The sequence below is a fragment of the Giraffa tippelskirchi genome, chromosome 8 (genome assembly GCF_054371585.1).
Source record: "Giraffa tippelskirchi isolate mGirTip1 chromosome 8, T2T-mGirTip1v1.2.pri, whole genome shotgun sequence".
Classification (NCBI taxonomy): domain Eukaryota; kingdom Metazoa; phylum Chordata; class Mammalia; order Artiodactyla; family Giraffidae; genus Giraffa; species Giraffa tippelskirchi.
The window spans coordinates 79847718-79867927 of record NC_137282.1 but is presented as its reverse complement, the minus strand read 5'-3'; the positions used below and the strand labels follow the sequence as shown (position 1 = coordinate 79867927).

At 41.1% G+C, this 20210-nt stretch overlaps 1 protein-coding gene across 2 annotated transcripts in view; it reads left to right on the top strand.

Moving 5' to 3' along the window:
• The window catches only part of ADAMTS12 (ADAM metallopeptidase with thrombospondin type 1 motif 12), a 370221-nt gene that overhangs the window by 167437 nt on the left and 182574 nt on the right, over window positions 1–20210 (top strand). The window lies entirely within an intron of this gene.

Genomic DNA, 20210 nt, shown 5'->3' with positions numbered 1-20210 from the left:
TGGGATGACCCAGAGGGATGGGATGGGGAGGGAGGTGGGTGGGGGGTCCAGGAAGGGGAACACATGTAAACCCATGGCTGATTCATGTCAATGTATGGCAAAAACTATTACAATATTGTAAAGTAATTAGCCCCCAACTAAAATAAAAAAAAAAAGATATAGAAAAAAAAAAATTATATCATATGGAAAAATAAATAAATAAATAAAAATGCAAACCAATAAAAACCGGAAGTGAAATTAGCAACATAGAGCAGCAGAGGACAAAGAGATGCTAGTTGGTCCATAGGACTCGTAGGCTGAGAACAGGAGAGGGGACGTCCACTCAAAATTCAGGAGAAAAATGCACGAAGGCCTTGAACACAGACAGCTTATTTTAGGGATTGAAAGAATCCTGGTGTGGCCAGAGAGATGATAAAGGGAATGAACTTGAAGTGAGAGCCAGGAGCCTGTTTGAATAAGCCCCGAGCTAACATCATGTATCTGTAATAATTGAAAACCTTGGAAAGTCTGGAAAGTGGCAATCCCTAAGAAGCTGAGACCTCAGGCCACTGTCTCTAAAGCTAACGTTTGAATAATTCTCTCTTCAAGGAAGAGCTGCTCACAGAAAACTGCTGTTTCTCTAGAGAGGCAGCCGCAAAGCTGCGAGATGCCTCCAAGGAGAACAAAAAGTGGCACAAGCCTGAATGCCCTGCTCTTGGATCACTGAGAGTTTATTCAGAAGTGCTGGGTTAATTCAGACGTGTGCATAGTCTTTCACCCTAGGCCAGACCTCCAGACTAGACCTGACCTTGACCCAGACCTTCAGGCCCCTGGCAGCCCTGATTTGTGGTGCCCCAGCCATGAGGTGGAAACACCCCTCAAGGGGAGGGAGAGGAGAGAGGACTCTTTGTGGAACCTCTGTCCAGGGGGAGATGAGCTGCCTTGATTAGAGCTGGCACTTCCTCTGGAGCCAGAAGACAGCAGCTGGCAAAGAGCCAAGTCAAGGAAGTGCTGCCTTGACAGGTGGATTTCTGGACCTGACCTTCCAAGAGGGTAGTTTCACATGGCTTCAGAGAGTGAAGGCACTTCATAAAGTGCACAGCATCAGACAAATGTATAAAAGATGATTTTTAGGAAGGTGCCAAAGACAAATTGATGATTTTGAGGTGGTCACCTGACCAGAGACTTGGAGTTCAGCCCCTGAATCTCTTTAGCAGCCTGTATCTTAGCCCTTCAGCCTTTGCCCAGGCCTCTGCAAATTAGCCTCCGATGTGAAAGAAATCGGTGTACTCACCAAGTAGTGGGGGCTTCAAGGTTAGTCCTCTGGGCATGTACCTTTCCACCAGATTGCTGCCTCAAGCCTCTTGTTTATAGACTTTTCTAGTGACTACTGTACAGTGAGTCTGTTTGGTGGCTGTGGCTTAGGCTGTATAGTAGAAGGTAACCTAGAACAGGACACAGAACACCTGGGGTCTTGGCCTGGCCCTGGTGCTAACGAGCTGTGTAGCCTGGGGCAAGTGACTCACCCTCTGGAGTTCTCCATTTTTTTCCTTCATGTATAAATTAAATAGTTGGGGATGTGTTTTCTAAGATAGCAGTGGTTCTTGAACTTGAGCATGCATCAGAATTCCCTGGAGGGGGATTCTTTTGAAACACAGATCACTAGATACCCCTCTGCCCTGAGCCTCTGACTCAATAGGTCTGGAGTGGAGCCCAAGAAATCGAATATCCAACAAGTTCTTGGAGGATGCTAATGCTACTTGTCCTGGGAGTCTACTTTGAGGTGGAGTATTCCTAAGGTTAAAGGCAGGGAAAACTGGTGTGCTGCAGTCCATGGACTTGAAAAGAGTCAGACATGACTTAACGACTGAACAACACAATTTCCAAGGTATTGTCAAGCTGAGTTATAGCTCTAACTCCAGGCTCCACAGAGTCAGGGTTTCCTCACTGACCATCTGACAAGGCCATTCACAGCTACGGTACCTGTGCTGTTTCCTTGGGGAACTCTACATGGGGCCTGACTCTTGATTCTGTCTTTTGATCGATGCAGTCTGCTTTCAGATGCTTCATTTCAGCCCCTTTTCCCTCTCTCCCCTGCCTGAGCAAGTTTACACACAAAGCTTTAAATATTGCAGTGAGTTCTGAGCCCTGGGATGGCAACAGAATTTGATATTGTAAAAGGGAAGAGTTCTGAGTAATGAAAAATCTCCCTCTCTAGGGCTGGATGAGATGATAAGGCAGGGAAGAAAGGGCTGACTCTTGTGCTAAATGCCTTGCCTTAATATTTGGTCTCATATTATCAGATAAAGAGAAATTTTGTCTAGCGAGCCAGGTGACCCAGGAAGATTTACTGTGAAGAAATCAGGATCGGAATTTAAAGCAGAATGGTAAAGCTAGTAGGGCTTCAAGATCATCCAGCTCAGTGGTTTGGCTGATTCATGTCAATGTATGGCAAAAACCACTACAATATTGTAAAGTAATTAGCCTCCAATTAAAATAAATAAATTAAAAAAAATCAGTGTTACTACAGGACTGTGTGGGGAGCTGTTTCAGGATTACTGATTGTCCACTTTCCAAAGACCACCAGCCTGCTGAGCAGGCAAAGCGAGGTTGATTAGATGTTCTGGGTGCTGGGGTAAAGCAGATCTGGGCAATATTGCATAGGGGAAGTCAGGGCAGGGCACTGGGAAGATTTGGGAACCTGAAGTGGGTGATTTCAAGGCAAGTCTTGTAAGGGAGGATCTGGTTGGGCTTTGAAAGTGTTTATGACCTAATAGCTTGAGACTGGTGGGCTCATCAAGGTACGCATATTGAAATGGATCTTGATAAGTAAGCTGTCAGTCATGGTTCACAGACTTGCCTTGCAGGAAGAGGAATATCCAGAACACACAGCTAATGTATCCCTCCTGCTGAGTATAGAACTGTCTAAGACAGGAACAAAAATGTATGTCTGTTTCTAGTATAGTTTAGCATAAAAAAATAAGTGGGATTGTGTAGACTTCAGTTCTCAGGACCCAGGGGACAGTTGCTGTGTGAGTCCCTTCCCCCTCCCCTGCCTCCTCAATCAGCTAGACCACCTGCAAATATGTTTTGTTTTCCATTTTGGTTCTCTGCAGCAGAGTTCATTGAAAGAAAGGGCTTTATGTTTTGAAAGGGGTTCAAAAGCCAGATCTCCATAAAAATCTCCATTTAGAAAAGAGAACATGGACACCCAGAGTGGTGATACAGCTTGCTTGCCCCCAGTCACCCCGTGGGTTCATAGAATGTAAGAGGAATGGGCTCGCCTTGTACCATGGCCCTGGGGAATTCAGGTGATTGATGCTGGGCTCAGCCACAAGTCACCTCCCAAATCTCAGTGTGTGGGTGTGGTTGTGTGTGCGTAGGTGTGTGTGTGAGCGCACATGCGCTCAGTCATGTCTGACTCTTTGCAACCCCATGGACTATAGCCCACCAGGCTCCTCTGTTCATGGAATTTTCCAGACAAGGATACTGCAGTGGGTTGCTATTTCCTACTCCAGAGGACCTTCCCGACCCCGGGATTGAACCTGCATCTCTTGTGTCTCCTGCATTGGCAAGGGGATTCTTTAACACTGAGCCACCAAGGAAGCCTCAGTAGCACCAGGAAAGCTGTCTCCCCCTTACATCACATCTGAAGGGGTCAGGAAGTTTTCCCAAGTCTTCCATCTTTCCTTGTGGAAACATGTGGTCTCGAAGTGCTGTGGAAGAAGACAGGAAGGGGTTGACTTGCTGGCCTTGAACTCCAGAGCCTTTGAAAACACAGGTCACATCCATGTACAGGCCATTGGCCCTAATCTGACTACAAGGGAGGCTGAGAGGCATAGAGGAGCCCAGGAAACACTCAGTGGACACTGACTCCCTCTGCCTCACCCCAGATTTGGGGGTGCACACGTGCTCCATCTTCTGCTGTTTTTAATCTCCCAGTTTCCAGAGGAGAAACTTCAAGAGCAGCAAGGATGAACCACTTGACAACCCCACACAGGCTGGAATTGATGTGGCCAGCACACGACTCTGGGGCTTCCCAGGGTCTCAGCGGTAGAGAATCTGCCTGCCAACAAGAATGGGTTCAATTTCTGGGCGAGGAGAAGGAAAGGGCAACCCATTCCAGTATTCTTGCCTGGAAATCCCATGGACAGTGGAGCCTGGTGGACTGTAGTCCATGGGGTTGTAAAGACTCGGACACAACTTAGTGACTGAACAACAGTGCATGACCCCAGACCTATTAGAGATTAGGGCTCCCGTCTCCTATTCTGTTAGGGAAAGAGACATGTCAGGAGGCCAAAGACAGATGGCTATGAGGGAGGAGACATCTATGCATTTTGGAGATAGAGAGGTAGGAACAGGTGGGCAAGAAGTTGAAGTGTAGGAGATTGAAGGAAGATGGGTAAGATCTTAGTGAGAAAAATAGGATTAAAAGCACAGATAAAATGTTAGCAAGCAGAAAAGTGATGGGTTTATTTCTCTTCCTCTTACATGAAAGAAAGAATAAGGGAGTAATTTATAGACTGTGAATATAAGGATCAAAGGAGCTGATAGGCAAAACCTGGGATTAGGGTAACAAATCACAGTGCAAAGGAGCGGGGGAAGCATCAACTCACCCTGAGGGGACAGGAGAAGAGCAGGGGGCTTAGGTGACCTGGATTTGCATTAGATCCTGTGATCTGCACTCCCCTGTCACCTCACCCCTCCTGGTTACCACTCTCCCTGACTTCCCTCTGACTCCTGAGGTTGTGTGCTGGGTACTTCCCCCATGCTCATAACCTGTCCTGCCTCAGGGAGGCCAGTTTGCTGCTCCTGTGTCGTCAGACTTTGGTGATCACTGCCTGGACCATTGTCCTGCCTTTGTGATCCCTAAGTTGCCTGCCTTGGCTCACCTGCTTCCAGAATTACTCCTGATGAACTTTTATTATAGCTTTTTTTGATGTGGATCATTTTTAAAGTCTTTATTGAATTTGTTACAGTATCATTTCTGTTTTGTGTTTTAGTTTTTTTGGTGGCAAGACATGTGGCATCTTAGTCCCCATCTGGGGATCAAACCCACATCTCCCACACTGAAAGGGAAAGTCTTAACCAATGGACCACCAGGGAAATGCCCCAGTGAGCTCTTGTTAATACAGTAGTTGCCCCATCTGTACTCACGATAGTCCTCTTATCTACATGGCTACAATCCACTGAAAAGAACCAAACTTACTTTGATATTCATTCTAAGAAACAAGTAGGATGATCCAGCCTTCTTAGGCGGGGCAGTGAGGCTGCCTGAGCTCATATCACAGCCCACCCCAACCAACTTTGAGACTTGACGCTGATTACTTCTTCTCTCTTGGCCTCCCTTATCCTTCACCTGGAAGATGGGGTTAATAGTAGTTTCTACCTCAGAGTGTGTTTCTAAGCATTAAAACTTGTTAAGGGACTTCTCTGGCAGTCCAGTGGTTAAGACTCTGAGCTCCCAATGCAGGGGGCATGGGTTCAACCCCTAGTGAGGAAAGTACGATTCCTCATGCCTCATGGCACAGCCTAAAACATATATATCTGTATATATAGATATATATATCTATATATGTGCACACACACGTGTGTGTGTGTGTGTGTAGATACATATATCTATATGTATATATAGAGAAAGTCAATACCCTAATTAATATAAAGTGAAAGTGTTAGTCTCTCAGTCATGTCTGATTCTTTGCGACCCCATGGACAATAGCTGGCCAGGCTCCTCTGTCCATAGAATTCTCCAGGCAAGAATACTGGAGTGGGTTTCCATTCCTTCTCTAGGGGATCTTCCTGACCCAGGGATCAAACCTGGGTCTCCTGCATTGCAGACAGATTCTTTACTGTGAGCCACCAGGGAAGCTCAATTAAAATTAAAAAAGTAATTAAAAATAATATTATAAAAAACTTGTTTTTAAAACATTAGAATAAAATAGATCTAAAACTTGAAACAGTGGTAATAATGTAACTGTTTATCACTGCCATTATTGTTACACACAAGTAACCCAATACAGGGTCAAGAGTGATAATGGTTTTATTATTTGTGCATTGTGAAAATCTGTGTCACTGCTTTGCTTTATTCTCCTAGCACATAATTACTGGCTGATCATATTGTTATCTTGGTTATAGTGGCATTTCATTAAGTTCACATATAAAAAGGTATTTTCTGAGTTTGATGGAAATAAGATTGCTGTGTTAGTTGCATTGCAGTTTTATATTCTTGCCATGGGAAATATTGCGACCAAAGAAGTGCTTTTATCTCAAGTTATAAGGGAAAGTTTTATTGAAGCCAGGATAAGGGGGAAATCTTGTCACATTGCCATCAGAATGAAAAGTCTTCACTCACATGTCCTGCTGCCTGTTTATAGAAAGAAATCTCAGCGTCAGGTCCCTGTGAGCAGAGATGGTGGCGTCTGAGATGAGCTGTTTGGAGGCTCAGAGGACCTTCGAGAGAAGGGCAGTCTCAGTAAGATGGGAGTCTGAGTTGCTGCTTTTTGCTGTCAGCAAAGGCTTCTGCTTGAAAGCAAACAAAGAAAGATGCAGGTGGTGAAGGGAGGATGCTGTGGAATAGACCTAGGCAAGCTGAGATCAATCCAACTCAGGATGCATAATTAGAATATTTACTCTGGCATTGACATGGTTTCAACAGTGTCTTCTATTTTGACACTTCCCTGTTCCTACCACGCTTGAAGCCTTTAAAATACCAACGATTTGCATCATATGGGTGGAAATCTAGATTTAGGGAAAATGAACCCTCCCAGAGAGGCCAGGGAGCTTTGTGCTCCAGCCACCTTGGAGCTGTAGAGAAGGGAAGAGGCAGGGATCCCTGTCCTGACTGATCCTGCCTCCTGACCTGAGCACCCTCTTCCAACGGACTGACTGAACATCTAATTTTTACTCTTTTGTAATCATTCAACTTAAAAAACCTAACAGAACAGATTAGTTTTGCCCTTTTGGTACTTTATATAAATGGAATAATTCAATACAAATTCTAGTACCTGACTTTTCCCCTCAACATTGCATTGGTACGATTCACCCACAAGGTTGCGTGTGGTTTGATTCATCGTTCACTGTAGAGAATACCATCATGTGAAGACTACTGATGGGAATTTAATAGTTTCTGTTTGGGCTGTTTGATTAATGTTGCTATAGATGTTTTAATACATGCCTTTTTAAAAACTATTGATTAGGCTGCTCCAGGTCTTAGTTTCAGCACATGGGGTCTCCCATCTTTTTGTGGCATGTGGGGTCTTTGGAGCATAGTGCCAGATGCTCAGTCACTTCAGTTGTGTCTGACCCCATGGACTGTGGCCTGCCAGGCTCCTCTGTCCAGGGAATTCTCCAGGTAAGAATACTGGAGTGGGTTGCCATTCCTCCTCTAGGGGATCTTTCTAGGGATCGAACCCACATCTCCTGCGGCTCCTGCATTGGCAGGCGAATTCTTTACTACTGAGCCACTGGGGAAGCCCTTAGTTGTAGCACGTGGAATATTTTAGTTGTGGTGTAAGAACTCTTAGTTGCAGCATAAGAACTCTTAGTTGTGGCATATGTATAGGAACTAGTTCCCCGATCAGGGATCGAACCCTGGGCCCCATACAGTGGGAGTGCAGAGTCTTAGCCACTGGACCGCTAGGGAAGTTCCTAGTATACATGTCTTTTGGTGAACATATGTGCACGTTTAGGGGGAATATATGTATGTTAACTGGGGACACACACACTTACACACATACTCCCTTCACACCTAGGAATGGAATTGCTAAGTCATGCAATACGCATATGTTCACCTTCAGTTGATGCTGGCAGTTTCATAAATGGGTCGTATGGGAGTTCCATTTTCTTTCCATTCAACTGTTGTCTCGCTACATCCTTCAGTCAGGCCGATAGACTACACACGGAATAAGCACATATAGCCTGGAACATGCAATCCTACTTTCAGTAGGCAATTTCACATTCTTTTTAAAGTGGAAGCTAACATTGTGGCCACTCACCTTAGCTGCTGTCTGTCTGATGAGATTTATCCTTGGAGACATATATCAAGTCCCTAATTATATAAACATGGATCAGATCTTTGGTTCTGGTTTTCTTTTGACCATTGAGAATCCTTTTGAGAGTATATTCTTGATGATTACCATCAAAGGAAAATCTCCTTGACCTGTTTATAACAGGAAGGGTGGAAGGACTTGAAATGCCTTTTCCTGAGTTTGGATAAAATATTGGAGTTGGAAAATGAAGCCACTTTTTGGAGCTGGCAATCACTTTTTTTTTTTTTTGAGGAAGAGGAGAGCTGTGAAGAGCCTATTTAAGAAGCTTGCTATGTTGATGCCAGAAATCTCTTTCATTCTCTACAAAATATTCATTCTAATCCCATTGTTCAGTTGGATGCGAGTTGTTCACAATTTTAGAACTCTCTGGATAGCTTCCACTGTGGATGTTTGTTTGAATGTTTTTACAAGCAGAGTATTTTCTTGTGGAATGTTTGACAAACATGTGAAATAAAAAGTTTGAAGTTGAAGTTGTGGATACAGATGGCTAAGGTCACTATACAAATCAACCAACAAGTAATATTTAAATGTTTAAATTGGATGTAAATAAGTGCTTTAACTTTCTTCCCCCTTTTTGAGTATTTCACTTCTATCTTCTAATGATTAAAAATGTTTTTATTTGATTTGGGGCAAAAGACTTTTTAAAAAAATATAACATTCATATGTCATAGTAACTTCTCTACTTTTAAGGGAACTACTAAAATTTCTGTTTTCCATTCTGCCTTTTACTCATAAGTTAAGTTCTAGAAAGTAAAGATAACAGAAGCCAGTGGCTAGGAGTTGTCCTATGGGTAAGGGATTTCAAATGCCACTTTGCATAATTAACCTTCTTAAGATTCTTAGAAACTGACAGTGCTATGAAACCACTGGACTTAATAGATGTTTATTGGACAGTCAAGCCACCTGACCATCTTCTGCCTCCCTGGTCAGAAGAGCAAGTTAATCATGTATGCAACTGTTTTGTAGCTAAATTTCTAGAAATGGAATACTAGGTCAAAGAGTGTTTAAAAATTTTTAGAAATGTTGCCAGATTGTGGTGTAGAAGGGTTGCATCACTATTCACTCAGCCCACAGTGTACCAGAGTATCCTTTCTCTCATCACATCTTTAAAAATCTGCCACAAAAATAAATTGTTCTTGGCTTCTTTATAGAGCCTTCCTTTCACCAGTGCCACTTTGTATTTCCTTGGCATCTGTCTTCTTCTTCTCAATTGTTCATATTTTGCATATTTTTACAGCTTACTTATTTGTTGTGGGTTTTGGAATATATAGGGTTTTCTCTATTCGATTCTATTCCATTTTAGTTTTAGTTTAGTTCAGTCGCTCAGTCATGTCTGACCGTTTGCTACCCTATGGATTACAGCATGCCAGGCTTCACTGTCCTTCACCATCTCCCAGAGTTTGCTCAAACTAATGTCCATTAGACATTGATGCCATCCAATCATCTCATCCTCTGTAGCCCCCTTCTCCTCCTGCCTTCAATCTTTCCCAGCATCAGGGTCTTTTCCAGTGAGTCATCTCTTTGCATCAGGTGGCCAAAGTATTGGAGCTTCAGCTTCAGCCTCAGTCCTTCCAATGAATATTCAGGACTGATTTCCTTTAGGACTGATTGGTTTGATCTCCTTGCTGTCTAAGGTATTCTCGAGAGTTTTCTCCAGCACCACAGTTCAAAGGCATCTATTCTTCAGCCTTCAGCCTTCTTTATTATTCAGCTCTCACATCCATACATGACTACTGGATGTGTTTAAATCCTTGCTGTGCCACTTACAGTCTGTGTGATTATCTGGCAAGCAACCCATGTCATCTGTAAATGGGGTAATAGTTATACTTACTGTGTAGATCAAATGACTTAACATATACAAAGTGCTTCTAATAGAATCTGGCTCAGGGCCATTATTATTAGTTTATTAGTCCGTTGCTTCCTTTTCTTCAATGTACTTGACTACTCCATTGATAAGAAGATGAAAATTCTGCTCTGAGTTCCTTCTGTAAGACTAGCTGAAATATGGATGCACAGAAAAGCAGTTTACTTGAAATGACTATTTTCTGCCTGAAAAAACAGGCAAGGTGGTGCCAAAAGAAAGTGGAAGAGGGGATATATGTATACATGTGGCTGATTCACTTTGCTGTACAGCAGAAACTAACACAACATTGTAAAGCAGTTATACTTCAATAATAAATAAATTTTAATGGCTGTGATGAAGACCTTCTTCTACAGATGGAAAATGTTGACATTTAAGGCATAAGTCTAGACCATTAATGGAGTCCACTGGTACTTTTTCCAATAGAAATAAAAACAAAATTAGATTTACCAAAAAAAGAAAAATTGCAAAGAAGGGGTGCAAATGTTGCCTTGTCTATTTAAAAATATTGCCTGCATGAGCCTCTGTTTTTTAACTATTTGCTGAACACTGTGACTAGCATAAAGTACCTTCTTTCTTCCTCCTCATGGCTCATCTGGCAAGCCCTCAGCAAGGAAATATAAGCCCTGCAAATCCCCATGACGCCAAGACATAGGACAATCTTCCTTTGCAGGCTTCCCTGGCCAGTTTCACCTCTCTTGTGTGGTGTGCACAAAAAAAGCCAAAAAATATGTGATTTTTTTCTTATTAATCTCTACTTAAACTTGGCCTTCCAGCCTCTAAATCGATAGAATTCCTTTAACTCTGTGATGGGATGAAAATTGTATGCATGTTCTTAGATTTTTCCCTCCCCAACCAGTAAATTAAAGATTCTGTTTTGACAAGATCAGTGACTCTCCCCAGTCCTCTGAGAAGGGTTTAGTTCTACTAGACTAGTTCTCCAGGGGCTTTTGTAATGTGCAATCAGGAGAAAGGTGAAAATGGACAAGAATTTGGGCATGGGCAATTTTGGAGGGATGCTATGAGCTTGAGATTGATCCTTGTCATGATGATTCATCATTGCAAGTAAATTACTTGAGTTATTTTAAATATATTTTGTTAGTGGCTGAACTGTGATCCTTTGTTCTTATCAAAAATATTATTTTCAATGAATAAAACACATTCAATAAAAATTATGGTAAGCATGTACAAGGTTTTAATTACTGCAGTAATGAGGAAACCGGGAGGATGACAAAGCTGATTCATAGGAGGACATGAGAAACTAGCATGTATCAGTATACAGCCAGTGAAGGAAGAACAAAAAAGAACACTGCAATCAAGAAGAAACAGCAATGAAATTGCTAAGTTTGATACAAAACTGGTTCATTTCCTAGAGCACAATAAAACCATAACCTTTGGGGTTATCTTGTCTATTGAACAAAAAGCAATTGTAGTTTATAAGTTTTCTACAAATTAACATCTGTTTTTGTGTAGTTGTAAAATGCCTGGGTTCTTATCAGTGGTAAATAGTAAGCCAAACAAAGCTGTATCTCCAAGCCTAGGGCCTAGCAAACCTTGGGTGGGCTTGTTAGACAACTGCCTCAGTTATCTTTTTGCTTTTCTTCCAAGTTTTGGATATTTTTTCTTAATAGTCCTTTGTGTGGTCATAAACAGTCTTCTAAGATTATTTTTGATTGCAAAAAGGCTAGTCTCACTGGGTTTTGTGTTTTTTGCCTGCTTCCTTTTAAAGGAGCAGCATGTATAACACATACCACTGTTCTTATTGTGTAGCCAACAAATCAAGAACCATGAGAAGCCAAGCAATACAGAAGCCAAAGAATTAGCTTCATCCTGCAAAGTTTGTAAAGAATCTAGGATTGCATCTCAATAACCTGTTCTTCCAAGGATCATCTCACTAAATGTCTGTTTGTTTTAATCATTCTTATATGCTGATCCCTTGGACAGCAAGGAAATCAAACCTGTCAGTCCTAAAGGAAATCAACCCTGAATATGATTGGAAGGATTGATGCTGAAGCTCCAATACTTTGGCCACCTGATGCAAAAGAGCTGACTCATTGGAAAAGACCATGTTTCTGGGAAAGATTGAGGGCAGCAGGAGAAGAGAGTGACAGAGGATGAGATGGTTGGATGGCATCACTGACTCAATGGACATGAGTTTGAGCAAGGTATGGGAGATAGTGAGGGACAGAGAGGCCTGGTGTACTGTAGTCCGTGGGATCTCAAAGAGTCAGACATGACTTAGTGACTGAACAACAACACAATATGCTTATTTATTCCAAAGCAAGAAAAACAAAATTAAGGTATTCATTTCCATCTGGATTTCATCCACAGTGCCTACAACTGCATATGAATTTGCCTTTTCTTGAGACACTGCAAATTGCAAAAGTTTCTTGGCTGCCAGGAAGTGATTCTCCTTACTGCCTGTAAGGCTGCTGCTGCTAAGTCGCTTCAGTCGTGTCTGACTGTGTGCGACCCCATAGACGGCAGCCCACCAGGCTCCCCCATCCCTGGGATTCTCCAGGCAAGAACACTGGAGTGGGTTGCCATTTCCTTCTCCAGTGCATGAAAGTGAAAAGTGAAAGTGAAGTTGCTCAGTCCTGTCCGACTCTTAGCGACCCCATGGACTGTAGCCTACAAGGCTCCTCCGTCCATGGGATTTTCCAGGCAAGTGTACTGGAGTGGGTTGCCATTGCCTTCTCCGCCTATAAGGCTAGACCCCTGTAAGCACATACCAATTTCTCAGCTTGGCTTTATTAACCTTAGGTCTACTTGCAACATTCAATTTTTGTTGCTTGTCCTACCAGGTGATATGAGATTTAACTCAGGTATGATTCTCCATGCATGGCCTAAGTTTACTAATCAATTTGTTCAATTATAACTGTGTTAAAAAACAAAACAAAACAAATCTTTAATAATCTATGCAAATAGCATATGTTGCCACGAGAGAGTAATAACATTGGTACCAAGATGAAGAAGTGGGTTGCTGGCGTTTTCTCCATATAGTATGTGTCAAAAATGATTTGGCTCTTAAAAATACTTTGCCAATAATACTTTTTTTCTGAATTTATGGTGTTATCTTGAAAAAAATTGCATCAAAAAGAGCTATCAAAAGAGAGCAGATACTTTATTCAAACAGAAGCTTACATGCCAAACAACAACGGCTTTGCTTCCCTTCACTTCTACTTACCAGAATGATAATCCAATATTTAACAATAAATATGTCAAAACTCACATAATTGTAAGGAACTTTAATTCCTTCAGCACCTGTTCTTTGTTTTTTCAAAATCAGGGCCATACAAAATCAGCACAAAGCACAGAATATATTCTGGGGAGAAGCAAAATCTCTATTATCTGGACAGATTGCACAAAGGTAAAGAATAAATTTAATTACCTTCTGTTAAGAGCAGACAGAATATTCTAAGACTAATTTATCATTTTAATGGGAAGAATATCATATTCTAATTTTTCATTAATATAATATCTGACAATAAAGAATTTATGACCATTTTTAAAGTGAAAATTGAACCAATTTTGTCAACGTTTTAAACAAATTTCTCTTTTTCAGCCTTAAATTTGCAGATTTTATCAACAAAGGCAAAATTTCCTTCCTTTGAGCCCTCTGTATCTTGTTCCCATGTAGGTCTTTGTTTTTGCCAGCTTTTATTCATATTCTAGCACAAACAGATATTTTACTATAAGATAGAAATACTTTCCTTTTTCATTTGTAAAACAAAACACACCCCATTATCTTGTATATGTGGGTGCTAAGTTGCTTCAGTCATGTCCAACTCTTTGCAATGCTATGGACTGTAGCCTGCCAGGCTCCTCTGTCCATGGGATTCTCCAGACAAGAAGACTGGGGTGGGTTGCCATTTCCTCCTCCAGGGGATCTTCCTGACCCAAGGATCCAACCTTCAGTCTCTTGTATCTCCTGTATTGGCAGGTGGGTTCTTTACTACCAGCACCACCTGGGAAGCCCATCTTGTATAATGTAAACCTGTTTCTTAGGTACTATTGTTCTCAGTGTAGTCTCAACCACTCATCTTATTTATAGCTTTTAACTAAAGTAACTCATTTTTATTTCATAGTGAAAACTGGGACATAATATTTAAGAATTAACCCTCTGTTATACAGAAGCATCCTGGTAGACTAGCAAAGTTGATGAACATATAACACAATGTACTGAGGCATACACATCTGCCTTACATGTATATGTGCCAGGAGCTTACAGCTTCAGTTCTACAATTTGGTGAAATGCAGATAGAGACACAGATATAGTCAAACCAACCAACCACTTCCTGTTTAGAGTTAAAAAAAAAAAAAAAGTCCTGAAAGTCAGCAGACCTTGAGGATGGATAATTACTCTCCATTTTTTTTTAAAAGCTTTTCTCATAGCATATAAATAGCCGTGGGCCATTACTTAATCAGGCATTCAGATACAAACAAGCGATAGCACAGCCAAAGTCCATACCTAGGTTTTTGGTCTCTACCTGGTGGACAGGTGTCCAACCAAGTCACCCACGCTCTCACTTTGGAAAGGAGATCATTGTCAAACAAGATCTTTAAGATACTCACTCTGAATGATAATAAACAGAATCACTAGACCTTAGCTTTTTTTTTTTTGCAGATCTCAGAAATGATTTTTCTTCTATTAACTAGTGGGTTTTTCGAATAACTAATCATATTGCCCTTGTCTCATATTGCCCTTCTCTCAGTAATGACTCGGAGAAGGCAATGGCACCCCACTCCAGTACTCTTGCCTGGAAAATCCCATGGATGGAGGAGCCTGGTAGGTTCCAGTCCTTGGGCTCGCTGAAAGTCGGACACAACTGAGCGACTTCACTTTCACTTTCCACTTTCATGCATTGGAGAAGGAAATGGCAACCCACTCCAGTGTTCTTGCCTGGAGAATCCCAGGGACGGGGGAGCCTGGTGGGCTGCCATCTATGGGATCACACAGAGTCGGACACGAATGAAGTGGCTTAGCAGCAGCAGCAGTAATGACTAGAACTGAAGCCAAGTTTGTAGACCAAACAAAGCCAGGAAAGAACGAAGATAAGAACCATGTTTTAAATTAGTTGCATTGAGTTCTTGTAAATGGAAAAGGGAGGAAAAAGAGATAATGTCAGGATAATGTGACTTGAGAGACCCTACTGGTCCTTGGGGCTTCCCAGGTGGCACCATGGTAAAGAACCCACCTGCCAGTGCAGGAGACACAAGAGACAGGTTTGGTCCCTGGGTCAGGAAGATTCCTTGGAGGAGGAAATGGCAACCTGCTCCAGTTTTTTGCCTGGAAAATTCCATGGACAGAGGAGCCTGGCTAGCTGATGGGGTCACAAAGAGTTGGACACTACTGAGCACATGCACACATCATTTTTCACTCATTTTACCTTCTTCCTCTTATTTTTTCTTTCTTGCTGTCTTCTAATTTATCTTGTCATAGTGTCTATAACTGGGTGGCACATTAACTCTTTTGTGAAATAATCAGGGTGTGTGTATATATATATATATATAATATAAAATTCTCATACTAGATCCATTTCCATATTTCTGTTTGTGATGCACCTATAGTTTTGAGGATTGAAAGTGCTTTGGAATGAACAAGAAAAACATGTTCTAGCTTTAAATCTGTACTTTCAAAAAACTCTTCTGAAGATGGATAATGATATTATTTTGTATGTTGGTGGTTTTTGTTTTTTTGTTCTGTTTTTGCTTCCCTAGAACTTGATTTCCTAAGCAGTGAGCTAATAGGACTCACTACTGCTGCTGACTGGACACATTTATATACAATAAATCTTGATAACAATATGCAGTGAAGAGTATATGTATAGCTCCCTGATTGGCCCTTTTCATAATACTGATTGTTCCCTTTGTTGCATTGCACTATGAATCAAGCTCTAAGAAGTGGGTGGAAAGCATCTCCTTAGTTTCAGAAACATAAATTCAGAGTCTCAAGGCCCCAGATTATGGACCTTCCACAATTACAAATCTCGTGTGGAATTTGGGGTATTTGACTAGTATTGGTTAAAAATCAAGATGAAAATCCCTGCTGAGTCCCAGATTTATTTTGAAATGAGGCCAAATCCCATGAATCTAGCCAGGTCTCCTTGTTCTGCAATGAATTGCTGTTGGGTCCAGGCCATGACCCAGTGGTCCACAAGAAGCCTTGTGATTTTAAGCACCAGATGTTGGGTTGAATGAGCCAAAGTCCCAGGGTCCAGCAAGAAGACATGAGTTAGGTTATCTCATCTGGATTCATCTCTTGGTCTAAGAAGGACTTGGTAGGTCCAAGAGGAGTGAGGTTGTGTTTTGTGTTTTTTTTAATAAATTTATTTATTTTAGTTGGGGGCTAATTACTTTACAATATTGTAGTGGTTTTTGCCATACATTGACATGAATCAGCCATGGGTTTACATGTGTTCCCCATCCTGAACCCCCCTCCCACCTCCCTCCCCATCCCATCCCTCTGGGTCATCCCATTGCCCCGGCCCTGAGCATTTGTCTCATGCATCGAACATGGAATGGTGTTCTGTTTCACATATGATAATATGCATGTTTCAATGCTATTCTCCCAGAAAGTCCCACCCTCACCTTCTCCCTCAGAGTCCATAAAATTGTTCTATGCATCTGTGTCTCTTAATCTGTCTCGTATATAGGGTTATCGTTACCATCTTTCAAATTCCATATATATGCATTAGTATACTGTATTGTTGTTTTTCTTTCTGGCTTACTTCACTCTGTATAATGGGCTCCAGTTTCATCCATCTCAATAGAACCGATTGAAATGTATTTTTTTTTTAATGGCTGAGTAATATTCCATTGTGTATATGTACCACAGCTTCCTTATCCATTCGTCTGCTGATGGACATCTAGGTTGCTTCCATGTCCTGGCTATTGTAAACAGTGCTGCGATGAACATTGGGTTACACGTGTCTCTTTCAATTCTGGTTTCCTCGGTGTGTATGCCCAGCAGTGGGATTTCTGGGTCATATGGCAGTTCTAGTCCCAGTTTTTTAAGGAATCTCCACACTGTTCTCCATAGTGGCTGTACTAGTTTGCATTCCCACCAACAGTGTAAGAGGGTTCCCTTTTCTCCACATCCTCTCCAGCATTTATTGCTTGTAGACTTTTGGATAGCAGCCATTCTGACTGGTGTGAAATGGTACCTCATTGTGGTTTTGATTTGCATTTCTCTAATAATGAGCGATGTTGAGCATCTTTTCATGTGTTTGTTAGTCATCTGTATGTCTTCTTTGGAGAAATGTCTGTTCAGTTCTTTGACCCATTTTTTGATTGGGTCGTTTATTTTTCTGGAATTCAGCTACAGGAGTTGCTTGTATATTTTTGAGATTGTTTGCCTGTTGCTTCGTTTGCTATTATTTTCTCCCATTCTGAAGGCTGTCTTTTCACCTTGCTTATAGTTTCCTTTGTTGTGCAAAAGCTTTTAATTTTAATTAGGTCCCATTTGTTTATTTTTGCTTTTATTTCCAATATTCTGGGAGGTGGGTCATGGAGGATCCTGCTGTGACTTATGTCAGAGAGTGTTTTGCCTATGTTTTCCTTTAGGAGTTTTATAGTTTCTGGTCTTACGTTTAGATCTTTAATCCATTTTGAGTTTATTTTTGTGTATGGTGTTAGAAAGTGTTCTAGTGTTCTAGTTTCATTCTTTTACAAGTGGTTGACCAGTTTTCCCAGCACCACTTGTTAAAGAGATTGTCTTTTCTCCATTGTATATTCTTGCTTCCTTTGTCGAAGATAAGGTGTCCATAGGTGAGTGGATTTATCTCTTGGCTTTCTATTTTGTTCCATTGATCTATATTTCTATCTTTGTGCCGGTACCATACTGTCTTGATGACTGTGGCTTTGTAGTAGAGCCTGAAGTCAGGCAGGTTGGTTCCTCTAGTTCCATTCTTCTTTCTCAAGATTGCTTTGGCTATTCGAGGTTTCTTATATTTCCATACAAATTGTGAAATGATTTGTTCTAGTTCTGTGAAAAATACCATTGGTAGCTTGATAGGGATTGCACTGAATCTATAGATTGCTTTGGGTAGTATGCTCATTTTCGCTATATTAATTCTTCCAATCCACGAACACGGTATATTTCTCCGTCTGTTTGTGTCCTCTTTGATTTCTTTCATCGGTGTTTTATAGTTTTCTATATATATAAGTCTTTTGTTTCTTTAGATAGATATATTCCTAAGTATTTTATTCTTTTTGTTGCAATGATGAATGGTATTGTTTCCTTAATTTCTCTTTCTGTTTTCTCATTATTGGTGTATAGGAATGCAAGGGATTTCTGTGTGTTAATTTTATATCCTGCAACTTTACTATATTCATTGATTAGCTCTAGTAATTTTCTGGTAGAATCTTTAGGGTTTTCTATGTAGAGGATCATGTCATCTGCAAACAGTGAGAGTTTTACTTCTTCTTTTCCTATCTGTATTCCTTTTGTTTCTTTTTCAGCTCTGATAGCTGTGGCCAAAACTTCCAAAACTATGTTGAATCGTAGTGGTGAAAGTGGGCATCCTTGCCTTGTTCCTGACTTTAGGGGAAATGCTTTCAATTTTTCACCATTGAGGATAATGTTTGCTGTGGGTTTGTCATATATAGCTTTTATTATGTTGAGATATGTTCCTTCTATTCCTGCTTTCTGGAGGGTTTTTATCATAAATGGATGTTGAATTTTGTCAAAGGCTTTTTCTGCATCTATTGAGATAATCATATGGTTTTTATCTTTCAATTTGTTAATGTGGTGTATTACACTGATTGATTTGCAGATGTTAAAGAAACCTTGCATTCCTGGGATAAAGGAGTGAGGTTTAAGTTGAGAGGCCAAACTAGTTCATCTTTGCTAGTTTATTACATAAATCATCACAGCTTTTCATTTACCTTCAGTGATCTTGGCCTTGGCTTTGCGTTTTCAAACCCCATGGATTCTTTTCCCTACCTCTGATATCCCTAAAATCTATGGGAACCTCTTCACTAACACTCATCTGAATTCTCACAGCTTAGTGCTGTAAACCTATCCCACCCCTGCAAGAGGCCCTTCTTCAAAGACGAGGATTTCAGGACTTTCTTTTCCCAACCTGCTTTCTCTCCTCTAGGCAGTTCTTTCCCACCCCCAGTTCCCTCATCTATATTTGAAGCCCATCCCTGAAGGGCATTTAAAAAGTCTTTAGCTCTCTGGGGGCAGTACGTGATTTGGGGGATATGTTGAATACATCTCTCATCATCCAAAGCCCAATTTGGTATTAACTGAGTCTTTTTAGTTTTCCAGTCAGTTTTTATTTGATCCATTATTAATAGTAGTAACATTCATTAACTTTTCAGTGTGCCAACTACTATTATAGGTATTTTAGCATCAAGTCATTAATGTTTGTAATAGTTCCAGAAGTTAAATTCCAAGGTCTTCCCAATGTACAGATGAGGAAACCGAGGCAGAGAGAATCCAAATAAATTACCCGGAGTCACTCAGGAGTTAACTAAGAAGTAGTGCTAATTTGGTTTTGAAAGTCTGCGCATGAACCTCATTCTGTGCTCAAAACTAAGATTACGATACTGTTCTCTGTTCTATACCTGTTCTCTAGGTCATTCCATCTCTCCAGGGTCTATTGTGTTCTTATTGTTTAAGTAGTATTTGCACCTCTGAATTTGAAAAGATAATACATACTGCAATTCTAACTGCAGATATTTTCAAAGAGGAGACTAGAAGAGCAATGAGGAAGGCAATGATGATGTTTCCTTCCTGGCGTTTGTTTTACATTTTGTTTCTGTGGGAGGATGTTGCTTATGTATCTGTGTAATTCCAGTCTTTCAGAGACTGACGGTAGGGAGTCGTGTTTGGAAGGTGTTGTGTATTTGGAAGGGCACCAGAATCTATCTATGTAGCACAATCCCCAAGTTTGTGCCAGCTAAGCTCAGCAAGGGCTTTAATTTAGAATTTTCTCAGCCACTTGTGCATCCAAAGTATGTCATATGTGTTTCAAAATAATCATTGAAAAGGAAGCACAGACAGTAGATCAGCTGTAAAAATTGTGTGTTATCTAACAACAGCACCAGGTTACCAATGGTTTTTACCCCTGAGGGGAATCAGTAACAAAGTGCCTTGGAAAGTTCTATGTTCTTTGGAAGTGGAAGCTGGGGTGGGGCTGAAAGGGGAAAGAAGATTCAGGGTCCGGGGAATAATTTGAGTAGAGCGAGTCAGCTACTCATCAGACTCTGAATTGAATGTGAAGGGCTTTGTCTGGCAGGATCCTAAGTTGGGGATAAAGCTGGCTTAGGAGGCAGACCATGGCATTTGAAGATGGTGAGGGTGCAAGTTT